This window comes from Poecilia formosa, unplaced genomic scaffold (genome assembly GCF_000485575.1).
Source record: "Poecilia formosa unplaced genomic scaffold, Poecilia_formosa-5.1.2 Scaffold361, whole genome shotgun sequence".
Taxonomy (NCBI): Eukaryota; Metazoa; Chordata; class Actinopteri; order Cyprinodontiformes; family Poeciliidae; genus Poecilia; species Poecilia formosa.
The window spans coordinates 600235-608905 of NW_006800300.1; positions in this window are offsets into that span (position 1 = coordinate 600235).

Here is an 8671-nt window from a genome sequence, read left to right on the forward strand (position 1 = left end):
AAAGCAGGAAGTGGACTACAGTGCAGGGCATTCTGGGTAAATACAACCAAAGCAAAGGCACAATGCTAACGCTAGCAGCAGAAATGGCTCATGGTTTATCACCAAAGACTAAAGAGAAATCCTCCACCCGCTAAAATCTGACGCCTCTATTTTAGTTTACGTCTGGTGAAGAAGGAAGTTGCTCTCAGTGTCTTCAGAGGTTTTTGCTTTGTTTCCTTCAGTGTTTCTTGGTGCAGCGCCCCCACAGGCCAGGAGGGGAACAGGTTGGTTTGACTCAGAGCAGAGAGAGAGAATCACAAAAGATAATTTTGGATTTTACCAAACTATCAGGTGGGAAAAGGCCTTAAAAATCCTCCAGAATATTGATGAAAGGAAAATGGCCAAATACCTTTAGGAAGTCTGAAAACTTTTTGATCAAGAAAGTTTGATTCCTTGACATGAAAACATCAGGAATCTTAAGATTTAAAACTTCTGCCCAATAACTTTAGGAAATTCCTGGAAGTTCACCACCTTGACAAACACACAAAGGAGTTATTTTATGGTCCAAATGGTTCCCTTAAACCCACATCATCATAAAAACACTTTGACTTCAGAGGTTCCTCGCTGCTGAAGCGCAGCGCTGATTATTCCCATCTGACCTGAATGCAGCATCAGTGGCGTCCTGATTGAGTTTGGGGCTGGTGGATGAGAGCAGCTGGAGCATCAAAGAAGAAACATCCTGCTGAATGAAAACGATCCCCATGATGAGAGAGGACAGAGAGATGCTTCTCTCCTCCGCCGCGCCCTCTTTGTCTTTTCTAACACCATTAGCAAAGTGCATGCTAACTCGGTTAGCTGAAGGATCGGGTGACGCTAACAGCTCGGAGGGGAGGCGATGCGTTCACTGAACTCTGTCCCCCTCGGTTCTCACATCATTACTCATCACTCTAATGGACCGAGGCTCTCTGTCCGTCTCAGCTGGGTGACCAGGGTCACCACCTCCATCAGCATTAGCATCATCTTTAGAGGACCAGAGATTGGTTGATTAATTGATTGAAAGACTGACGGAGGAGTCAGGAAATTAAGTTTAAAACCAGAGACTGAAAAAGCGTACAAGAATCAGCAAAAACGCAGCAGAACACAAAGTGTCGGATCGGAACATAAACGGTCCAGAGATACTGGAAGGAACAAGGAACCAAACGCTGATGTGTCAAGTCCAAAAACATCACTAAACAGCAGCAATTAGCAGAAACAAGATCATGGAACATTAACGGCTAAAACATCAAACATTTGATGAATTTAGGACTGAAGGGTTGGAAAAATGAAGTGGAGCAATAACCGAAGGAAAAACAAAACCAAGAAAATACCCGACAGCTGTAGAAATGCCTCGTCTGAACACAGAAGATATTGTCTTAAATAAACTAAATATGAAAACTGGAGTCTGGAAACGTCTGGAATATCGAAGGAATACCGAACCAAACTAAAACTAGGATGAACCGATCCAGTTTCCACTTCCGGTCCCGATATCGGAGGTTCAGTGTCGGCTGATACCGATCCGATACAGAAGAACATCTGAACTGACTGAGAACTTTTCTTTTTTATCTGATGCTGCAGCAGCACACAGCAGCATACAGCAGCAGCAGCACAAAGCAGCACACAGCAGCAGCACAAAGCAGCACACAGCAGCAGCAGCACACAGCAGCAGCACACAGCAGCATGCAGCAGCAGCAGCACAAAGCAGCACACAGCAGCAGCACAAAGCAGCACACAGCAGCAGCACACAGCAGCAGCACAAAGCAGCACACAGCAGCAGCACACAGCAGCAGCTCACAGCAGCAGCACACAGCAGCACACAGCAGCATGCAGCAGCAGCAGCACAAAGCAGCACACAGCAGCAGCACACAGCAGCAGCACAAAGCAGCACACAGCAGCATNCTGATACCGATCCGATACAGAAGAACATCTGAACTGACTGAGAACTTTTCTTTTTTATCTGATGCTGCAGCAGCACAAAGCAGCAGCACAGCAGCAGCATAAAGCAGCAGCACAGCAACAGCACAGCAGCAGCAGCACAAAGCAGCAGCACATCAGCAGCAGCAGCACAAAGCAGCAGCATAAAGCAGCACACAGCACACTGAAATTCACCAGCAGGTTTTGGTCAAACATGTAGAACAACTTTAATTCGATCTTCAGGAGCAGAGCAGCCAACGAATAATAAGCTGAAACAATCCTTCTGTAAGTGGTTCAGAAAGTACATTTACAAATTCTAAATGTAAAATTAATTTAAAAAAAACCTCAGAGCACAAATCATAGAACTAGGCTGAACAGATCTGCCTGATCTAGTTCTTTGTTTGTGCTGCATCTCTGCAGCAGCAGCAAGTTTCCTCTGCTGTTACATGGACGTAAATCCTTTAACTTCCATTCACTGCTACGATGCCAGAGCTCCCAGCGCCGCTCGCTGTGATTTATGATTTAATCTGGGCCGGTTCTGAAGGTCAGGCGGATTAGACCCAGGTCACGAGCCGATGGGGGTCGGGTCGGGTCAAGGTCATTTATCAGCGTTGCTGACAGGGCGGAGATAACAAAGGCTTTCCAACCTGAGCGGAAGAGACCGGCTGCTGACAGACTGATGGCGGTCCGGTCCGGTCCGGTCCAGTCCAGGGAGCCTCAACGCGCCGCTAACCTGAGCAGGTCCACTCTGCTCAGGTGGTCTGGACTCCACATGCAGACCCGACCCACATATCAAAGCCAGACGGCTGGCCAAGTTTACAGAACCATGACAGAACCGACCGACCGACCCAGGACCGACCCAGACCGCATGGTGCCAAATTACCCGACCTGAACGGCTCAGAAAGCCAAACTTTCCACTGAGGCTTTTAATGTGAAGGAATAAAAGACGGATTTCAGTTTAATCCTGATTTTTACCAAAAAAAAACCTGAAGCCTTAAAGTCGGCCATTTTCTTCCCAATGATTATTCATCCAAAAATATGTTTAATTAATCTTTGTCAACTGATTAATCGATTATTTGATTAGATTGATCAGCAGAATAAACAGTTCTGCAGATTTTCCATTAAACTTCTTTAACTTTTTTACATTAACAGTAAAAACAAATAATTAATTTTTATCACCTAAAATGCAACAACATTCCTTTAGCTGCATTCATCTGCAGCTAAAAAACACTTCTAACATCAACATGCAAATCTGTTTCTGCTTAACAGCAGCACAGTGCAGGCCTGATCTATTTATCGATTAATAATTGGATAGCAAAAGGTGATGGGCTATCGGAGTAATTTTCACAGAATTTAAACCAGGAAAATAGATTTATTTTTTGTACAGTTTTGGCTTCATTACTGCGGTTAGTGCATCAGCAAATGGTCTTTTTTGAGTCTTTATTGATTGATTGGCTGATCTGTTCATTATTTTTTGGACTAACCAAGTGATAATTGGACAGCAAAAGGGGCCAACAGGAGATTTTTTCCACATAATTTTAACCAGGTGAAGCTAAATCTGCCATTAAAGGAGCTTTGGGTAGAACAGATTTACAGAAAAATCCTTAAAAACGTTTTTGTACAGTTTTGGCTGAGTAAGCAGTTCTTTCTGCATTTTTGAGTTGTTCCAGTAAAATGTGAATCGATTGCTACATCAGTTGATGATTATTTCAATAACTGATTAATCATGATTAATCAGATCAGCCCTACTTTAAAACATCGCTGTTAAAGGGGCAGTGCGATGTGTTTTCCAGGCACATAGTCCCATTTTACAGCATATTCAAGTAACTATGTTACCTTCGGCTTTATAAAAAGGTTGAACATATCAAATATGACTTAGAAGAAATTTGAAGCACTGAAATTGGGCCTCTGTTTCTTTAAAACCTCCTGCTCTTTCTGAACCTTCCTCTATTAACCCTTTAGCAACGTTTTTACCAGCGTTGCTCTGAGCAGCAGCTCCTATAACGAGCTCAGCAGCTCCACCAGGTGTTTGCTAATTGCTGTTGGCTAGTCTGAAGGAGATGAAGGCGGAGTGAGGTCCAATCAGGCGTTCTGCACAGCTGAGTGGTTGCCATGGAAATGAAAGGATTTCTCAGGCATGAATGAATCAAAGCAACACGCCAGGTGTGTTTTGATGAGTGAATAACATTATAACATGACGGAAAGAGAAAAGCTGATTTTACACGATACCGCCCCTTTAAGAAGAGAGAAGCTCCTCACTGCATCATTTGCTTTGCTAAATCTACGTGAAAACCTTTTTTCCAGAGTATAAAAACCAAGTTGCGCCAGCAGAGTGAAATGAAAACATGTTGCTCAGTGCAGCTTGAACTCCTCTGAAGTTTCCCCAGAATGTCCGAATGGCGATGCATGACATCATGCAACCACATTTCTGCCGTTATTGAATTAGAGTTAATGATGGAGAAGGATTTTCCCACAGCAGCTGGAGAGAGCAGCTTTATTATTTCTGCCCTGCAGTCACATGATCGATGCCCTCTGGAGATACTCGCCTCTCCATTGTGTGTTAATGTAACGTGACTCTGCACTGACAAGGCTGGCCGACAATAGCCGCAGTGTTTCCTCCTGGTTCAGACAAGAAGCTACAAGCTGCGAGACAAAACTATCTGATTTGCTGCGTGAACACCTGATCCTCCCAGCTGAACACACACCGGGTCTGATCCGGGCCTGTGGAAGGAGAAACCTTCACCCTTTGCCTCACACGACGTCGCCCAATCACAACCCAAGCGAACCAGGAGGGATGAAATAACAGTTCCAGCTTCACTGCTTCATTTAAACAGCTGCTGCTGGTTTTTCCACCAGAGCAGAGGAAGATGCTGACGTTCCTCACCAAGAGTCAAAACAATAAACACTGCAGATTCACAACAATTACAGGAACATATGTAATATTACTGAGGAATTAAATAAATAGCATTTATTGTCTTTCTGTTTTGGTTCGTAGAGAACAGATAAAGTAAAAAATATTCCATCATTTTATTATTCAACAACTTACTAAAATCTTACTTTGTTAAACTTTCCAACATTTTATATTTAAAGAAATTAATTTTAAAAAATATTTCTTTAGCCTAATCATTTTCAGTTTGACCTTTAAAATATGAACATTTAACATAAATTTATATTTTGGTCCGTCTGATGATGTAATTTTTAAATGTTAAACAACTGATCTTTTCAACTTAACAGTTGAGTCAAATTTTTACCAAATACTTTCTCACTCTTGGTTCATTTCTTAGGTGATTACTTTTTACTTTTACTTGAGTAAAAACATGCTGAAGTAGTTCTGCTGCAGTTTTTGGATTCTCCACTTATCTCTGATTACGACACATTAAATCAGAACCCTGTGGTCCAAACATGCAGCAATGTTGCAATTTCCACTCAGGAGTTAATATCAGCCATTTTACAGTCTCATTATTATATTGTAATAATATTGTAGTGTAATATATTACAGGCCTGGTGACGAGCCTCTCTGTGAACAAAATGACCCAACGTTCATCACGCATCTACGTCAAAAACTTCCATTACAAATGTGTGCAAAAGTTTATATATATTCCGCTAATGTCAGAAAAACACAACTGTGGAGTTTCCAGTAAATAAGAAAAGCAATTAAAATCACACATGAATAAATTAGTTCACACGATAAGAGATTAAAAAACCTGCGGCGCCATCATCCTTCTGCCGCTTCCTGTCATTTTCTTCTTTGTTGTTTCCACCAGTAGTAACATCTGGTTGTTGATCACCTGGCTTGTATGACGCAAAAAAAAAAAGTTTTTACAAAATAAATTAATTTTGGTAAGATTAAAAAAAACCACCTCATCCTAGCACCAAAACTTTTAATCAAAAAACTCAAATTTCTTTTAAGCTGCTGTGTTTTTCTACTAAGCAAATCAGAAAGAAACTAAATGAAGCAGCACAGATCCGTAAGGTTTTCTTTGACAGCATCATCCTCACTCAGCCCAGTGTTTCTTATTTCACTTCTTATTGGCAGCTCCACCTTGTGGTGTGGAGTGATATGACACTACATGACATAAAATGATTCATTTTCTAAATATCAAACTGTGCAGTTATATGATCAACAGAAATGCAGCTAATGACAGCAGACTTTGGCTGTTTGGTTGACGTATGCGGAGCCGAGCGCTCCTTCGGTGGTGAGCGGTCCGTTTTTTTACAGAACATCACAGAGCAGAAAGCTTCCACAACAGACATTACATGCTGGGATAAATGCACTGCCAAAGTGTCCCGTCTCCTCGCTGTACCAAAATCCCTGAGGAATGTTTCCGACACGTTGTTGAATCTGCGCCACGAAGATTTAAGACAGTCATGAAAGCAAAATGGAGTCCAACATGATATCAGGATGGTGGCAGTTGAGCCATAATTCCTCCAACAGGAGGTGTTAGCAGCGCTGCAGTCCTGACCGGCCGCGTCGGAGTTGAAGGATTCCTCACCACTGTATTATTCCAAAAATGTCGGATCGTGTTAACTGAACATGTTACACAGCAGCAGCCACATGTTGACTGTAAAATGACACCCGGGCTCTTGGCTGTGGTTACCACAGTGACCCATGATGAACTCCCCACCAGGCGTGTGTGTGTGTGCGCGTGTGTGTGTGTGTGTGTGTGTGACTAGAACATAGACGGCAGTGTGTGCTGCTCTCACATTGATCTGTTTTTGGTCTAGCTCTGCTCAAAGAAGTCTTTATGATTTAAATGTTTAAAATCAGAGAAGAAACTGACTTCACTTGCACGTGAAAATGGCTGCAAAAACATGCACAATTATACAACCGTACATCGTTGAAAAGTATTAGTAGAGCCTCCTGCACAACCAAAGAGAATGTTACAAGTGGTTTCTGGATGGTAAGTCATCAACAAAACACTTGTCTTTTCCAGCAGCCATTGTACAGTGAATTTTTTTAACCTAATTCCAAAAAATAACCGGAAGGGGTTTTTTAAGCTCTTGGACTACTTTTAGAAGTAGCCGAGACACAAATGGAAGTACAAAAACAAGCAAAATGTGAATTTTGCTCAAACAAGGACAGTGGCACAGAACTCCAAAGCATCTTCAAAGAAGTACGGGGGGTGGTGGGGCAATAGAGGGTGAGCTCATGTAAAAATGCCCCCTCACCCTCTGCCATCCCCTATTGTTGACCCTGCTCCTCCCCCAAAAGCCTCCCCTCCTCAGTGGGAGACAATAAAACAATAAGAGGCTGCTGCTGCTTTGTGTTTCCTGATCTGAGAGGTGAAGCCTGTCAGATCCGAACACACAGCCCTGAGGAGCCCCCATCCCGTCTGTCATGTGGGTCAGGTGGCCCCTGTTGGCCCCAGCACCCTGCCTGGCGCTCTATTATCTCTACTCCTGTCAATCAGGGATTTTTTTTAAAGTGGAAAGCACACAATGAGGAGGAGGAGGGTCGAGAGCCGCTAAAATTCAAACAAACAAGAGAAAATTCTCACACAGAACATGAGAAGTTGTGACAGGAAACATGTTTAAATGTTAAAAACGTCGCAGCAGATTATTTCTGAGTCCTGGAGGAGCGACAGAGGCAGAACGAGGGAGTTTCATCAACCGTCACAGCAGAGAAATGACAGAAATGTGTCCAAGAAAATAATACATTTTACATGAAAATGGAGCAACTCTGCAAAAACTCATTTTACTCGGCTGATCATTGAAACAGGAATAAAAAAATAAAAAAATAAAACACTTTTTCATTAAGTAAATACTCTGAACTTTTCTAAAGACTTCTGTGTATTGTAATTTTACATCTTCTGTTACAATTTGTTACGATATTCGTAAACATCTAAATGTGATTATTCCTGAATTATAACCATTAAGAGTCTTTAACAACTTTTCAGTTTGGCCTTTTTGTCTGTCTCCAGGTTTTATAAATTATTTTTCCTCTCTTCTGAAAGGTTCTGGCGGCAGCATTTGATTAGTTCCAGGTTTTGTGGTTCCGGTCCAGGAATTCGGATGTTGTTACGCCGTTTCATCCTGTCAGAACTAATTTATCGGTAAACGTTCAGCCTGTTCAGCTACAAAATGCTACTCCTGGAACTGGCCCCCAGTTTGTTTAGAGAATCGAAATCTATTTATTCTTGTTAACTTAAAATCTCTCAGTAGTGAGAAATTTTATCTTACTCTCTAAAACTTTAGCGAAACTTTCCAGGATTGTACTTTTAGAAACTTTCTTAGGTGTTTCCCAAACGTATGCTCAGGATTTACCAGATATCCATCCATCCATCCATTTTCCTTCACCCTTGTCCCTCAGTGGGGTCGGGAGGTGCTGGTGCCTATCTCAAGCTCACGTTCCGGGCGAGAGGCGGGGTACACCCTGGACAGGTCGCCAGTCTGTCGCAGGGATTTACCAGATACTTTCAAGAAAATTACACATACTTTTATGAAATTTTCATGGAAATTACAAGTTGCTTTACTGGAAAGTATCCACTAAGAAAAGTCAGTGTCCTCATGCCTGTCACAGTCAATGATTCTGCTGGACGATGAATTGTCAAAGACGTTATTGCGATAAACGAAAATGTTGTTTTGAGAGGATTTTTAAGTAACATAAGAACATATTCTCATAGATCAATAAACTTTACATTTTAATGAACATTTGACACTGGAAGACATTTTAAATATCCAAAATAAACAAAACACCAGAAACAACAAAATTAATTATGGAGTCTCTGTAAACAAAATTATC